Here is a 16,162-nt window from a genome sequence, read left to right on the forward strand (position 1 = left end):
CAAGCCATTTTCTGTGCGCCATGAAAATGAACTTGCACATTGTTGTAGTCCTTTCCTCTGAACAATTTGTTGAAAATTATTGGCACAATTATCACACTTGCACGCAAGGAACATTTTCTAAAGTCTTCTTGATACTGGAATTAGCGATTGTGCAACATGTGACGATTAGGCCTTTTTTCACAGCAGACATTTTTACTTGTCTGCTGTGAAAAACTCAGGTGTGACTAATAACAATAACGACAGCTTCGTTTTGTTCAAGTGTCCCAGTAAGCCATGCCTGTGTGACTGAGACAGCATGCACAAATACCAGGACCCTGAACCTGAAACGGCTAAATGGAATTCAGCTATCAGGGATTTTCTTTTTAACACCTGTGCTTTTATACTGATAGATATCAAAAGGTCTTTCTTGAAAAAGCCCTTCCTGCTGGCAAAAGAACTGGAAAATGTAATGCAAAAGGACAAACAAGCCCACACAGCTGTGGTTAAAAAAAAGGATGAGGCAAATTTGGTTTCTTGCATTAAAAATGCTGCACTCAAATCTCAGATGTCAGAGATTCCTTGAATGCACCAACAAGGCAACAACATTAACTCTCTGCTTGTCTGTAGTGTCGTAATTCAACCCAAAAATGTACTGTATGCTTTGGACACTGGTTTACAATGATATATTGTGTGCGTTTTGCAGTGGATTCAAAACCAGTTTTTTGTCCACTAGAGGGCAGACGACCTAACGTACATGACAAGCAAACTTTTTTTTGGTTCAGGTGTTAGCAAACAGATACCTGCAGCAGACATGGAGCAACACTACCCACAGCAGGAATCATGTTTCTGACCATCTAGCAAATGTAAGTCCAATAGTTCACTCTTCTTCTAGCTCTGTTGAAGTTTCTACCAACTCCTGAGGGAATTGTCTGTCTCTTTAGCTGCTGAATGCTCCACCCTGTTCAACAGCTAACGTTAGCTGCTAACCTTTGCTGCCTGGTGCTGGGCAGGTAGCACAGCTGCAGCTAAAGAGGATAACAAGATCTGTGGGTGATGGTTCTCATTTGATTCAATGTTAAAATAAATATACTGACACAATGTTAAAAAGCCTTGGCTGTTATTTTATTTTAAAAAAAAAAAAGTGTTTGTAGTGCTTGAGCTGTGAGGGCTTGCCAGTGATTCCCCCCACCCCCCCACACCACACCACACCACACCACACCACAACACAACACAACACAACACACCACAACACCACACAACACACACACACTGTCACTCTGCTTGCATTAGAAGTTGACAGGAGCAATCAATCAAGCTGAATAGGTGCAGCCTCTTATCAAGAATATATCAAAGAACTTGAATCCAATAACACAACCTTTATCATGTCATTTATGAGCCTCAAACAGACTATACAGGGAACATGAGAACACACGGTAACGTTACCACAGCCTGTACCGGGTCCAATGCTGCCACCTATGCGCGCCATGGAGCGGCGCGTCTGACGATCCGCTGTAATCCAATTTCGCAGCCAGGGGGCGCACAGTTGTCGCTAACCTCTCTCTCTCCCTCTCTCTCTCTCTCCCTCCCTCTCTCTCTCTCTCCCTCTCTTTCTCTGTCAGGGGATGCCGGAGTCTAACCGCAGCTCCCCTCTCATTCATGCTGAGCGCTGCTCTCCTGTGCGCACGGAACTGCAGAGCTGAGCTTTGGAACCGGTGCTGCTGCTGCTGCTGCTGTCTGACAAGCCCGCCGGGAATGGAAATGTCTTCTGCTGCCACTCTGATATCGTGAAAAAAAACCCCAAAACAAAACATGCCAAGCAGGACGAACGCGAAGGACGGTTTGATCAGTAAGTACAGCCAAACTTTTTGCGGTTGTTCAGTCATCTCCCTACTCGCCTTGGAGCTTTTTGCTACATCCAAAATGTTGGTGACATTCCTCTCTTTCTCCGACCCTTCCCCTCCTCTTTCCTCTCCGTGTTCTCCTTCATACCTTTCGCTGATGCCTCTCTCACGTCTTCGCACACATGGACCAAGTCTTTGCCGCAGGAGTGATCAGGTTTTGCGTTGTTAATTTTTTTTTTTTTTTTTTTGCGCTTCGAAACGTCGCCTGGCTTGTTTTGCGCACACGGAGGTAAGCAGCCAGACGCACGCCGAGGTTGCGGATGGACTATCTCCGAAATGACTGAACGTCTCCCCCCTTTTTTTTCTAGTGGAATTGGTCAAGTTTTTTGAAGGTGAAGGATTGCTTCACTTCACTGGCGAGGAACTGCGGATTTTGGATGCAAACTGTCATTATGAATAGGCTGCTCAAGCGTGGTTTTTTATCTCCCACATGCCTGAGCTTTTATGTTTATATTAGGAGTATTATAGGAATGTTGTCGCAATATTATAGTGATGACATTACCACCTAGTATCACACAGCCACAGGCACACTGTAGCCTCTGTAGAGATATTTGAGGAGTTTTCTTTTGGATTCTTGACTGTTGTGCTTTATTTGTGGTGATTTTTCGCTTCAGATTAGGTCTATAAACGCAGTCCGGAATTGAGCAACGTTGCGTCTGCGCTCAAGACGCGAATTAAACTCGGAAACACTCTTTTGCGTTCACTGTGCGCGTGCGTGCGTGCGTGCTCATATGAGTGTACGCATGGAAGGTCGTGCACATAATGTGATTGTGCGTGTATATGTGGACCCGCAGCTGTGTACCCATTGGTTGCTTGTTTAGATGCAAAACACAAAGTGCGTGTGTAGTGTTTGACCTGTGAGTCTGAGGGCTTGTCAGTGATTTTCTTTTTAGGCGTGTGTGTGTGTGTGTGTGTGTGTAAGTGTGCCCCTCACCCACCCACATATAAACACACAGACACAGACACACACAGCATCATCATCATCATCATTTTGGAGTCGCATCAACGTGCTCTGACAGTTTTGTGTCACCTTATGAATTTTTGACTTGAAATGCGTAGGTGAGGCAGACGGGCTGATTTTGAGGGACTACGGCTGCCAAGCCACCGGTTAGGCTGCCAAACACATAGACAAAAATCTCTTTAGGTTGTGCGTGTGTGTGTGTGTGTGTGTGTGTGAGAGAGAGAGAGAGAGAGGAGAGAGAGAGTCTCCTCTCTGCATGTTCTCTCATATCCTTCTCTCTCCCGTCTTTTCTCTCTCGTGGGTGAACTTGTGAGGATGAGTGTGTGTGTGTGTGTGTTAGAGAGAGAACGAGATGATGCGAGAGCTATGGAGGAGATGCAAAGAGATGTATGGGCGAGGAAGACTTCTCCTCCTCTCTTTTAAGTGTGTGTGTGTGTATGTGTCACGATGCGCCGATGTGCTGGGATGCGTTGATAAGGAAGAAACCCGGAACATCACCTCCACTTTGGGGCTGAGGCGTGACATCCAAAGTGACTGCATGCATGGTTCCAGTCACATAATGAGAGTGGAACATATTAGTTCCCGTTACACCCGCAGACAACACAGTGTTTTCAGAGGTTTGAGCCCGAAATGAGTCAGAATCAGACTCCGAAGACAGCGGCGCTGCATGTGCTTTGAGCCGCCTGTAACCTAATTACCTAGTTTATTCTTGGGAGTCTTTTATTATTAATTTGTTGTTAAAGGAGATCATCCTATCTTCCGGCTCTCTATGTATCCACCTTTCTATGTATTGGAGACATTCTGTGGGTGCTGTAACCGGCGTTCAGTCATATTTACAGGAAGGGCACTCTGCGGTCTTCAATCGCAAAATCAAAGTAACGGCGTCATGCTTTCTTGCAGTTTTTATCTGCTCTATAATATTGATACAGGGACTGATGGTGTGTTTGTGGTTCTCAGAGTGACATCAGTTGTGATTTCATAAAGTGCTCAATAGTTTGATATTGTCATCTATGCGATTTTAATATTTGAAGGCTTTGCTGTCGTTATTGGAGTGATAGCATGCTTTTGATATTAATTGATGTAGCAATCACTGCATAGTTGTTTTTCATAAGGCGCATTTATTTGAACAGTAATCAGGCTTAATAAGAACCAGCCTCGCGATGTGCGCATGGTTTCGCTGTTAAATCTGTTCCTTATGGATCTTTTTTTGACATTGACTTTTATGAGCCACATTATAAGCGGCCGCTCACCACCTCGCCTGGTGGGGAAACTGCTTTGTTTGGGGAATAAGCAGCAACCGCCACAGGGAGAGGGGTGGGAGGGGAAGGGAGGGGAGGGGAGGGGAGGGGGGGGTCAGGTGGTGGGGTTGCGTCGGGGGGCTCTCAGTGGCTCAGACCCCGGCTGAGCTGAGAAGCACAGACGATCGATGATGCACCCTGCGGTCCGTCTGCGTCGAGCGGCTTCATCCCTCAAGTATCTGTGATAAATAAAGCAGAGAGGAGAGAGACGGCAACAGAAGGACAATACAGCCCATTGATAAAGCAGTTTTAACTCATTCAGTATGAGGAACACCCAGAGGAAGTGTGTGTAAAACCATAGGATGTAACAGATACGCTGTTTAGCCGAGGGTTTTTATCCCGAGTGCCTGTATGGGCGGCCTCAGCGGGAGCTGAAGCACCGACCCAGCAGCGTCAGAGCCACGCTCTCCTCCTATTGAGCTGCTGATGACTAGACTCCCAAACAAGTTGATATCATGAGGGATTCAAAACACCAGTTTGAATCTCTCACTTACAAAAAAAAAAAAAGGTTGTTTTAGCTGCTTTTGGAAGACAGTTTATCTGATCAGCTCAGACCGGTGGCATGATCAAAATAACAGAGTGACAGACTTCTTCAAATGAAAACATGACAGATGTGATATTAGTGCACAGAGCAGGGTTAAATCAGCACAATAATCCAACTCTGTTACATACATATTATTACAGAAAGGCATGTGGCGCTGGCAGGCTTTTCTCTCCCTCTGCTGCCTCTGTCCCTCCTTTCAATAAGAAGAGATCAGTTTGAAATGATAAAACTGTTTATTGGAGTAGCAACAGTCCAGCAGAGTCCACTATAAAAAAAAAAAAAAAAAAACCCTTCTGATTAAATGTAGGCCCAGGAAGATAGGAGATAGAGTTTAGATGCCTGTGGTGGTGGAGTAAAGCCAGCAGGAGGAAAGCCTCTCTTCCTATCATGGGTGGTGATTGTGTTGCCTAATAGCTGGTCTAAAAGTCCCCCTCACACCATGTAGTCTATTTTAAAGCAGCAGCGTTAAGCATCACCCCATGCCCCCATCATCTATTCCACATGATATCGTATGATAATCTTTTGTCGTATTGACGTCAACGTATGATCTCGGTGACGCTACAGGAGACGAGCCAATTTGTCTTCCCTTCCTTTTTTTTTTTTTTTTTTTTTGATGAGCCGGTGACAAAGTGTTTACAACTCCCGACCTCAATGTGAACAAAACAGACAGAGAGGAAGAGATGGAGGGAAAGAGGGTGGGAGCAAAATACAGAGAGAGAGAGAGAGAGAGAGAGAGAGAGATATGAAGCGATGGAGCTTTTAACTCCTCAGCATCTTTTTGATGCAGCCTCCGCAACGAAAAGGCCGAGGCAGATCAAACAGGACAGGCAGATTTTGAAATAGTTCCTCTCGTAAAGGGAAGAGACGCCGCACAGATGTGACAGGTAACCACAAGACGGAGGTGGCAGCCGCTTCTACATGCTTCCTGATTGCAAACACCGGCTTCCCAAGTTCCAAATAGCACTCGCGAGGATCGTCGTTAGCATCCGCGTTCGGTATTTAGAAGTGAGACGAACGGTGTGTTGGAGGGAGGGTGGGTGGGTTTGTGTGGGGGGGGGAGTTATTTCCTTTCCTAGTGTGAGCAAGGATAATTCTGCCATTGTTTTGTCAGCAATTAAAAGAATTTCAGCAACCCATTTTCTTCTGCTGCCGCCGACCGTACAGCTTGTGTTTGTTGTCCCAAATGGCCAATTTCTGCCTTATGTTCTGTGCTGTCTGAACAGTTGAGGCAGCAAAATAATCCGTGCGTGTGTGTGTGTGTGTGTGTGTGTGTGTGTAAATATCCGTGTGTATGCGCACGCACTAAGCATATCTCGACACGCAGCCGAACCGACCCACATTAGTGAACTTTGTGTGTGTTTTTTCCTGTGCCGCTGCAACATTAGTCCAATCGGCACGTCACCATATTTCTCTCTCTCTCTCACCCACACACACACACACACACACACACACACACACACACACACACACAGACATCCTCCCTTCACCCTCCTTCTCTCCTTGTATATATTTAGTACTAAGCCAAGGTCAAAGTTGAGTGCTTAGTACTTGTTTTTTCCGTACATGGCACTCAGATGCGGATCTGTCTTGTGTTATCTGTGCTGCTGGTTCAACTTTCCCCGGAGCATGGGGAGTTTGGAGAGGGAGGGGCTGCAGGAAAATGCAGAAAAATGAGTGAAGAAGAAGGTGGAGAGAAGGAAAGATAAAGAGATATCTGAAGACAACTACTACTAGGCATCATACCCTCTGTGCTTCATTTTAAGATTAATTCCAGCAGCCATTTACTGCTTATAACTTTCAAATCGGGCCAGTACAGCACCAGGATGGGTCCTGCCATGATACAAGCCAAAAAAAAACGTTTTCCAGTGCTACATTGAATGAGTTTCTGAGAGCCATTTGGTCTTCTTCATCTGGTATTCTCCCCCAGGCAAGCCCAGGTAAAGCACTTTGGAGGTGAAACCTTTTGTGTTCTCAGAGAGAGGAATCTGTTTGACTTCTTGAAAGTTAATGCTTATAATTCACATATCATATATCACGATGTCACAAAGCTGCACACTGCAGGCTTATCTTATCCAGCTGATACCTGTTGCTTTGCACCAAATGACACAAAAGGGACGAGAGAGCCAACACTGGCGAGTCCCACCTTCTCTATCAGGGACACTCGCTCAAAGGTGTTTTTTAGGAGGCAGTTTGAATTTCACTCTTTAAGTTTTGTCACTCCCTGCAGGGAGAGAAGAGAACCTGTAGACTTAGGAAGGGTTTGAAATTAGATGCGCAACTATAAAATTGTCTTACTTGACCTATACACCCGGAGGAGAGAGAGAGAGAAGGAAGAATGAAGGATTTTTGGGGCACCAAAGTAGAGAGAGAAGGGGATGAGGAGGGATAACTGAGGTCTGTGAAGGCGACAGGATGGGTGAAAGTGGTAATATACAGTATGCTCTGCTATCAGGGCTTGCTGCTAAGGCTCATTGAAGGAGGAGGGGAATAGAGCGGATGAAAGAGGCTGAAGAAATTGGAATGTTGGAGGGGCGAGGAGGTCAGAGGGAGAGTAATGACAGTCGCTTCATGTCTTTCCAACTTTGGGCAGTTTTTAGGTAAACATTTGTAGCGTTGCAAAAAAAAGTAAAATGCAAATGAACTGCCTTTCCTCCACCTGGCTTCAAATGTATAAAATGAGTTTCTGAAGTAAAGAGCAGAGCATCAGAAAACATCCACAGTACAATGAACGGGGCAGTATTGGGCAGGTGCAGTTGTTCCTAGGTGGCATCTCACTCGTCCATATATCACGCTAACTTAAGATGAATAAATGTATTAACACACTAAGTAATCTAATCATGCAAACACATGATATATCCTTGGAAACCTAGCTGGTGACATATCTGCTTCTATGGTTTCCGTCTGTCAAATTACGGAGAAGGATATAAGGACAGGAAGAAAAAAAAAGCAGCGAGAAAGCATCAGAACATCAAGGGAGTAAAGTCACGGAGGAAACAACTGAGGCGAGGTTTAAAAAGATGAGAAATGGAAGGAAATGAGAGAAGAAGAAAAAGGAGCCGTGAGCAGTGAGGCAAAGAGAGAGTGACGGTATTCCTGACAATATGATTCAGATGAGAGGACTCAAGAGAAGGAGGGGAGGGTATGGACAGAAACAGTGACTGGGGTTGAGGTTGTGCAACGCAAGGTGTTCTTTCTGGAAATGCTAAGGGATAAAAAAAAAAAGAAGTGAGGAGATAGAGAGAGGTGCAAAGAAAAAGTTGAGAGGAGACTTAAAGACAGGATGTCTCGGTGACTTGATGAAAAGAGCTTTTCTGTCTTTGCTGGTTTTGATCAGGAGGGTACAACCATCTATCAGCTGATACTGATCTCCTACATCTTCCTGCTGATGGTCTCTTATTTAGGGCTACAACTACTACTTAGGGGGCAGTGGTGGCCTGAAGGTTAGAGAAGCAACCTAGTGACTGGATGGCGGTGGTTCAATCCCTCCGGATAGGAGGATAAGTCTGGATGAGGAAAGTGGAGAAGCAGCACCTGCACCTCTTAACCCCAACTGCTCCAGTGGAGTTGCTCAGTGGCCGGCAGACCACACTGTGGTTGTACTGGGCAGCTTCCAAGTATGACTGTGTAACTGTGTGAATGTGATCAGGGTGTTCCTGAAAAAGAAGAGACTCCCCTGAATAAATAAAGGTTAAAAAAACAAAACTAAAAACTGAAAAGTTTTGAGGATGTGCTGCTAAACAGCAAAAATACAGAAAACTTTTAATGTATGTTGGTCTCAGTTAGGAGCAGGTTTGGTTACCAGCAGTTATTAGCATTAGTTAATAATTAATAGAAGTCAATTATTAATATGAATTAATGATAGCAGGGCACCACCATGAGGACGTGACCCACGTGGGGTTACATCGCACGAGAGCTCCGGTCAGCAGGGCTGATAGTTAGGTTTGAACAGAGGCTGTGATTAAATGGCGACCGCCAGTCAACACGTGCCTCTGATCACCACAATGGCGTTGGACAAAGCTGAGCATCTGTGTTGCTTAGCAACATGTGTCTGACTACAGAATAACGTGTGTGAGTGTCAAAACGTGTGTGTACTTGCAAGTGAGGTTAGCAGAGAGGAGAGGGTGAAAGCTTCAAAGAGCGGAAAAACCTCAGCCATCGTGAGGAGGAAGTGGAGCTCGCTTTTATTCCTGCAGAGACGTAGCGTGCAAACGTCCTTATTCACAGTCTGACATCAACAAATAAGATGCAACCCACGGTCTCACAAAGACAAGCTAACAAATCAGTTTAGCGTGATAAACACAACCAAACAAGCAGCAAACAACAATAATACTTCACAGTATCCTCAGCAGCAACAACCAGACTCCAACAGTCCATCAGTCTGTTCACTTCACAACAACAACACGTTTGATAACCTATCTCTGCCCAGAATTAAGCCTCTTACTTGTATCACCTAAGGGAGCAAGTAGAGTGTGTTTCAGTCCATCTTTCTTGGTTTTTCGCTCGGTTCCTTGAACTCGGGTGCTGACGGGGGGGGGGGGGGCGTCGTCATGCTCCGGTGGCGGGTTTCATGGCAGCCGATCCTTGGTGGAGTTGCGGAGGAAACAGCAGAGTCGACTCAGTTGAAGAAAAAGCAGGGTTATCCTCCTCCTTCACTTCTGCAGGGAAGGGTGAGAACCGTGGGAACAGCTGGAAGCGTCTCAGGTGTTTATACCCTCCATGAGGTCACGGCCGGGGAGGGGGGAGTCCCTTTGCGTTCCGACAAGTCTCGTCCGCCGGGAGCAGAGAGTTTGACTCTACCAGATTTCACACCTGGGTGTGAGTTGAGCAAAGCATGGTGGGAGTTGAAGTCTGTTTAGACCCCTTTTGTTCGACTTGGCACTGTTTCTTTTTTTTATCAGGCTTCAGTTAGGCTTTAAGACTGCGTGCAGGCCTGCCTTTGTCTCACACACCCAACACGTAGCTTGTCCATAATGAGCTTGAGTGAATTGTTTTCAATGGAACTTTTTTATTCCACACTTTCAAAGAAGCACTATGTTGAGGCATTGAAATTGCAAAATAAATTGCAGTATAAAACATTAGTTATTAGTTATGAATTTAACTTCCCTTTTTATCATAACGCCGAGCCAGAGCTCACTCAACTGTTTTGTTTCTACTGCTCTGAAAAATAAAACAATCCTGAGCTCAGTCATCCCTGATTTCCACTGTGTGGCCAAACAAAGCTCAGCGGGACTCCAGTCAATATTCATATCGTCCAATTTTAACCCCCTCCAAACACCGATCAAAACAAACAAAAAGCTGTGCTTGTATGACTAGCGTTTCATCATGTTGCCAAAAGACACAATTTGCCCAGTTGAGGTATGAATATAAGGTAAACAGACAGCGCCATCGATCTGGTGTTTTAAACATTTTGAGAGGGATCCTGGCAGCTCCCGATTGGCCCCGCCACGAGGAAATGAAATGACAGGAATGACAGTCAGCGCAGAATTGCTGAGTCAGTCAGTACAATGACACACACACACACACACACACACACACACACACGCTGAGGCTGATCTCATTTTGTTGAGTGCTTAGTCAAACGCAAAGTTGTATGCGTGAGGAAGAGGTGACTGTAAGGTTTTGTGTGTGTGCGTGCGTGCGTGCGTGTGTGTGTTTGAGAAATAGGATCAGAGAACCATATGCAGCGCGTCCTCTCTCAGGTGTCTCTTGGCTCTGATCATGAAACATGTAGCTTTCAGGTTCAGCATTTTGCTCAAGGACACCCCAGCAGGTGTCCTTGCATCCTTATATACCGAAGCCTTTGTAAGTAATTGCTTTGGACTTTGATTGTTTAATTGATTTTTGTACCAAACCGAGCAACAGCGCCATCAATGACTCTCTGAAGAATCAAGCTCCTGGTGCAGAGAGACCGGCGCTATTGGTCCAACATCTGTAGCGGACATTCGTCTTGATCTAAATTGTAGTAAGCAGAAGTACCATGTATGTGCTCGAGTCCTGCTCCAAGGCTTTTTTGCTTCGCTGTGACAGATGAACTTCTTGCTTGAGTTGAGAAATGAACTTTTTTTTTTTTTTCCCCCTCCCTCAATTTAAGCCACCTACAGCGAGCTTCTGATAATCTAGCTCTGTTCCCATCCCTCCTGTGTTTTCATAAGTGATTCTGCCAGCTTCGAATCCTCCTGCGTTCTGTCTGAAAGAAGGATACGGCTGATAAGACACAAGAACGGTGTAGTGTTGATAGTAAATGCTTCCATTCCCCCCCACAACAAAGTGAACCACAGGGTCAAAAACATGTTGAAACCCATTTAAACCACCTTGAGGTTTCCTGTTTGAAAGCATCAACGCTCAGGCATCTCCTCGGCCGTTTGAAATTGCCCCACGTATCGCTACCTTTATAGGGCGGTGAGGCATGGGAAACCATTTTAAGGCAATGCAGATGGGCAATTTAGCTTTTAACAGACGCGGGGGGTTGCAAATGGCCTGAAATTGGAGAGAAAGTGTTGAGTTTAGTGGAAGCAGCAGTCACACAACCACAGGAGAAGCTTTTGTCTAGTGAGATGAATTTACTCAATAACCTCTGCCTAATGGGGCTGTCTATTATTTTCTGTTTTGTGCCTATCTCTATTCCTCTCTCTTTCTCCACAGTTTAGGTATTGTGCGCTATTATTTTGTGTGTTATTCTCTTCCCATCTTTTCATTCTGTCTGTCTCTGCCTCGCTCTCTCTTTGTCTCGTCTTTTTCAGGGCATTCACAGGCCTTTTGTAAAAAATCTGAAAAATGTATTATGTAAATGTAACCCCTTAAACAATATGGAAAAGTCTTAATTATTTAACATCTCGTCATGTTTTTTCACCATGCAACAGAAGGTGTTTTTGTCCAGTATAACCATTTATCCAGGACAGAGTTACTAGCACAGCTGACATTCTAACTGATTTAACACAATTAAAGGCATATGTTGGCATCACAAAAACCCATTAACATCGAGATACACGTCATGTAAAGCCGATGTGCATTGTAGAATGAAGATCCAGCTCTTTTCTATAGACTAATCTGGGTTGCAGGTAACTGATACCTGGTTTTGTAAAGCTTTTGTCAGTGATACTCGCATCCATTCTGATCCAATCTCAAGATGTTTTATCTGTTATCTCAGACTCGTCTCTCTCTTGGTCCACACCAGATTTAAGTCCAGTTCTTGCAGTGCCTCTGGCTGCTCTCATTTCAGACTGGAGAGATAGAGATATTCTTTAATATCACACATCACAGACCATGTTTATATTCCTATGTGTCTTTGGCATCTGAGAACCAAGTATTCTCATTTTAAATGCGTAGTTTTATGGCCCAATGTGTGTAAATAATCAACATTTAGGAACATTAAAGCTACTTATTTTTCCCATTTAACATTTTGAACTTTTCTAAATCCAAAGGACCATAGTAAGTGAAGGAAGTGAGATCACGGTGGTCCTGGTCTTGATTTGGTCTCAAGCCTGTGTGGACTCGGTCTTGGTCCTGTCTTGAAACTGGGCAGACTTGGACTTTTCTCTGACTCCACGTCAGCAGTCTTTACTACAGTCCTGGCTTCTGCCAAGAAATGTGTTCAGGGGATCCTTAATAACCTGTAGCCTACATGCTGAAACATTGGCAATGCTGTTGAAACAACAGTTTCATGTAATCTAGATATCTTAAAAAAAAACTTTTTTCAACATATTTTAGCATAGTTCTAATAGATGTCACAGAAATCATGATTATAAGTCTATTTCCTAACAACAATATGGTTTAATTTTGTCACACTAGCACATCCCAGCTATGCTTCCTTGGCTACTGTTGCCCAGGGATGGGGGAAAAAATTGATTCATAGATACATCGCGATGTGGATGTGGACGATTCGGCATTGATTGGCTAATGTCCAAATACGATTTTTTAAATGTTAGTTAATAACATGATGTTGACGGAACAAAAAAGGTGGAACTCAACTGCGAAGGCAGTGCAGCACCCGGACAGTCTACAGCGCACACACACTAGAGCTCATCTTCACAAACGGCAGAGTTTGCAAGCATGTTTTGATTTAATGACTAAATAATTACCTTTGCAAGATGAACGTGAAGTATATTGTGAATACGTTCTACGTCGTTAACAAGAGACTAACGTTAGCGGAGCAGAGCAGCGAAACTCCAGCAGTAACAAATGAGACCAGCTGACCAACACACACTGCAGCATTGAACAACATAAACCAACTCTGAGGTGAAGAAAATAACTCAGTGCTCAGTCTGTTTCACCTCAAAAACCCTGCACCTGCCCAGCGTCTTGGACAGCGATGTCTTTTACCGAAGCTAACGGTGCAGCAGAAAGGCTGCTCTCCACTGCTGGAGACATGACGTTAATAACAAAACAGTGGAGCACTCCGCCTCCCCCTCAGTTTGTTATTCTCATACAGGCAGGAGACTGTAAGATGCTTTCAAATGAATTCAATTAAGGCATCAGAATTAAGGCCTTTTAGAATAAAAGGACCATTTATCTAATCTGCCAGTTATGTTTCATGTTATATTTCACCAGTACACCAGTGAATGAATCTGGAGCAAGAGATTGCAGGGTTTCCGACAATGTATTGCAAGCCTGACAGCCCACTGGGCCCGAGTTGACCACCTGCTGGGCCTAAGCATCGGAGATTTAAAAAAAAAAAAAAAAAAAAGTATTTTAAGATGTTTTCAAAATGTGATGTTTTCTAAATGTGTTATACAAGTAGCGTAGCTCCTTTAAGGAATAGCGCAGTGTGCGGTCTAGAGAGAGAGAGAAAGAGAGAGAGAGAGAGGGAGAGAGAGAGGGAGAGCATGTGTGTAATGGTGAGGCTGCAGCTACCAGAGCAACCCGCCCACCATCCGAGAGCAGGCTGAGCAGGCAGAGAGCGGGAGAGTTTGTGTCGAAAAAAAGCACCTATACCCAGGGAGACACGAGAGCAGCTGCTCGCTAACAACTAGAGGGAGGACAGACGTCTCACTCCGCCGCGACCCCCCCTCCCACCTCACCCCTCCTCCTAACAACTTTTCTGGTGGAAACCCTGAATTTTACCCCCTCTCCTATTCAATCAGTTGAGAATCAATTTTGAGTCGAATCAAATCGTGAGATTCCCAAAGATTCCCACCTCTACTGCTGCCTGTTCTGTGTGTCTGGTGTGTACTCGAGGTGTCAGAAGACATCACATGGCCAGTGTCTTTCCGCTATAAATTAATATTGCGCAACTATTAACATAGCGTGTTTTATTCGTTCATAATCTTAAAGTTTGGCATTAAGTTGAATCCCAGGTCGAACAGTCACATTTTTAAAAGTCAAATCAGAAACCTTGAGAAACCTTGAAGATACTCCGCATCATTTTTACCTTATGATTCAGCTTCCATTCAGTCTCTTCATGTGTTTTTGCAGCGTAGGTGCCGGGTATGACTGTTTTATTCCTCCCTCTCTCTCTCGCTGTCTGACTAGTACTGTTGGTTTTAGAGATCTCGGCAGACTGACTAGAGGAGGCTTTGCTGCAGGCAGCTCCTTCTCCCTAATGAGAGAAATGGAGCCATTCACTACACACATACATACGCTTCTACGCTGTGTGTGTGTGTGGGTGCACGTGTGTGTGTGTGTGTGTGTTCATAGCAGCGTGTCTGTGTGTATGCGGTGGGAGCGTTTGAGTGTTTATGTATGTGGTTTTGTGAAATTGGTTGTGTGAAATACAACACGTGCACGTATTTGAGTCAGCGTGTTTCTGTGTGTAGCTATGGGTTTGTTTTTGAGTATTTTGTGTGTGTCTGTGTGTGTGTGTTAGTGTGTGTGTGTGTGTGTGTGAGAGAGAGAGAGAAGTTTCATTCCTCGCCTCTCCACACTCTATTTCAAATTCTTTCCTCTTGTGAAACTGAGGAAACTGAGCAGTTTATGTGGCTGTTGAACACAACATTTCATTTTCTCACTGTGTGCTGATGTAGTTGACTGGCTTCCCTGTGGCACTCTTGGAAGGATTCAACTCCATGTTTCTTCTTCTGTGGTGCTATATTTCTGTTATTTTATTAATTGGTCTACCTCGTTTTGTTCGACCAACAATCTAAAACTCCTCACAACTGAGAAACTGCACATAGGTAATATTTGGCTTATTTGCTTAAAAATTGTGTGAAATGAATTGATTATCAAAATAATTGCAGATTCATTTTCTGTCAACCAGCTAATCAATGAATCGACTGTAATTTCAGCTCTATTCTTATCAATGACATCCACTTAGCTGTATGCTGAGAGTTAGAGGAGAGGATTTTGTGACGCTGACCCGACTCTGCCTTTTGTTGACTATTGGTCACATAACACACTGTAAATACACCGAAACATCTCAGTAATGTAGATCACATTTGGCTCTCACACCGCTGCTGGCGGCTGGGAATAATATTTACTGTAATAGCCGCAAAACCTGCATCATGTTTCACCACCTTATTGCATCTGTACTCGATCTAGCTGGAGTGTTATTGAGGCATCTGTGGCCAGTGTTGGGATTTTTACTTCAGTCTGACAGATACTTGAGTTTTGAGGCCGACATCGATATCAACACTCACCGTCATAAAAATCAGACTCCAGTATATCCTCTGATATTGTTTCATTTTACATAAACATGGAACATAAACAAACATTTCATGATTAAGAGGAAAGAAATTTTATTGTTGAGTAAAAATAGTCAGTTTAAAAGAGCACAAATAATTAAATGAATAATCCAGTAGTCGGTCAACAGATAATTAACAGATGATTACACTTTGAAGTACACTGACCGAGCACTTTATTAGGAACACTTGTGCATTCGATCCAGTACAACAGCTCTGCCATAAATTCTATTCTAAGAAGCTTATACATTTTCAACTTTCGTTGACATTGTCAGAAAGGTGATAATTCCACTTTTCAATATAATGCCTCCAGTGCAACACCACCAACCAATTTACCTCAACTGCAGAGGTTACCAGGCCTTTATTGGAAGCAGGCTTATATTAGAGTGTGGCCTTTATCTCTAATTGCCTCTGTTTGATAAGTACATTTGCTCATATTTTTCATTAAGTCATTAAAAATCAGCATTCATCTCTGATATTCAGCAAGGAAACTTTTAACATATCAATGTGACAGCACTGTCAGAAGCCATGGATCATGATGAATGAAGCACACAGTGACTGACACCAACCCTGTTTTTGGGGCTGGCCTTTATTTGTTCGTGTCAACTACGCCCCCGGCCATTATTGGAGACCCGACTTTTAATTGGCTACTGTCAGTTAATACGATTATATGAGGAAGTACATTAAGCTTTGTAAAAGTAGAATTTATGGCAGAGCTGTATTGGATTGCATTAGGTTGCACAGGTGTTCCTAATACAGTGCTTGGTGAGTTTAAGTTTTCATGCAAAAATACCAAACATTCATTGATTCCAGATTCTCCGATGTAAGGGTTGATAATTTGAACTCACTTCACACTGTGGGAAATT

General features: G+C 44.0%; 1 protein-coding gene across 7 annotated transcripts in view; it reads left to right on the top strand.

The window, feature by feature from the left end:
- The first annotated feature begins 595 nt into the window (after window positions 1-595).
- LOC122982113 (plexin-A1-like) overlaps window positions 596-16,162 on the top strand; it is a 265,073-nt gene continuing 249,506 nt past the window's right edge. For 4 of the 7 annotated variants that reach the window (XM_044351142.1, XM_044351141.1, XM_044351145.1 and 1 more), the window contains exons 1-2: window positions 597-842; window positions 1,599-1,825. The gene's annotated coding sequence lies outside the window, so the exon portion shown is untranslated. Of the gene's footprint in view, window positions 843-1,598; window positions 1,826-16,162 lie in introns of all 7 variants that reach the window. The other 3 variants (XM_044351146.1, XM_044351148.1, XM_044351149.1) reach the window with 3 other exon arrangements.

The sequence above is a fragment of the Thunnus albacares genome, chromosome 5, assembly GCF_914725855.1.
Source record: "Thunnus albacares chromosome 5, fThuAlb1.1, whole genome shotgun sequence".
In the NCBI taxonomy this organism is placed as follows: Eukaryota; Metazoa; Chordata; class Actinopteri; order Scombriformes; family Scombridae; genus Thunnus; species Thunnus albacares.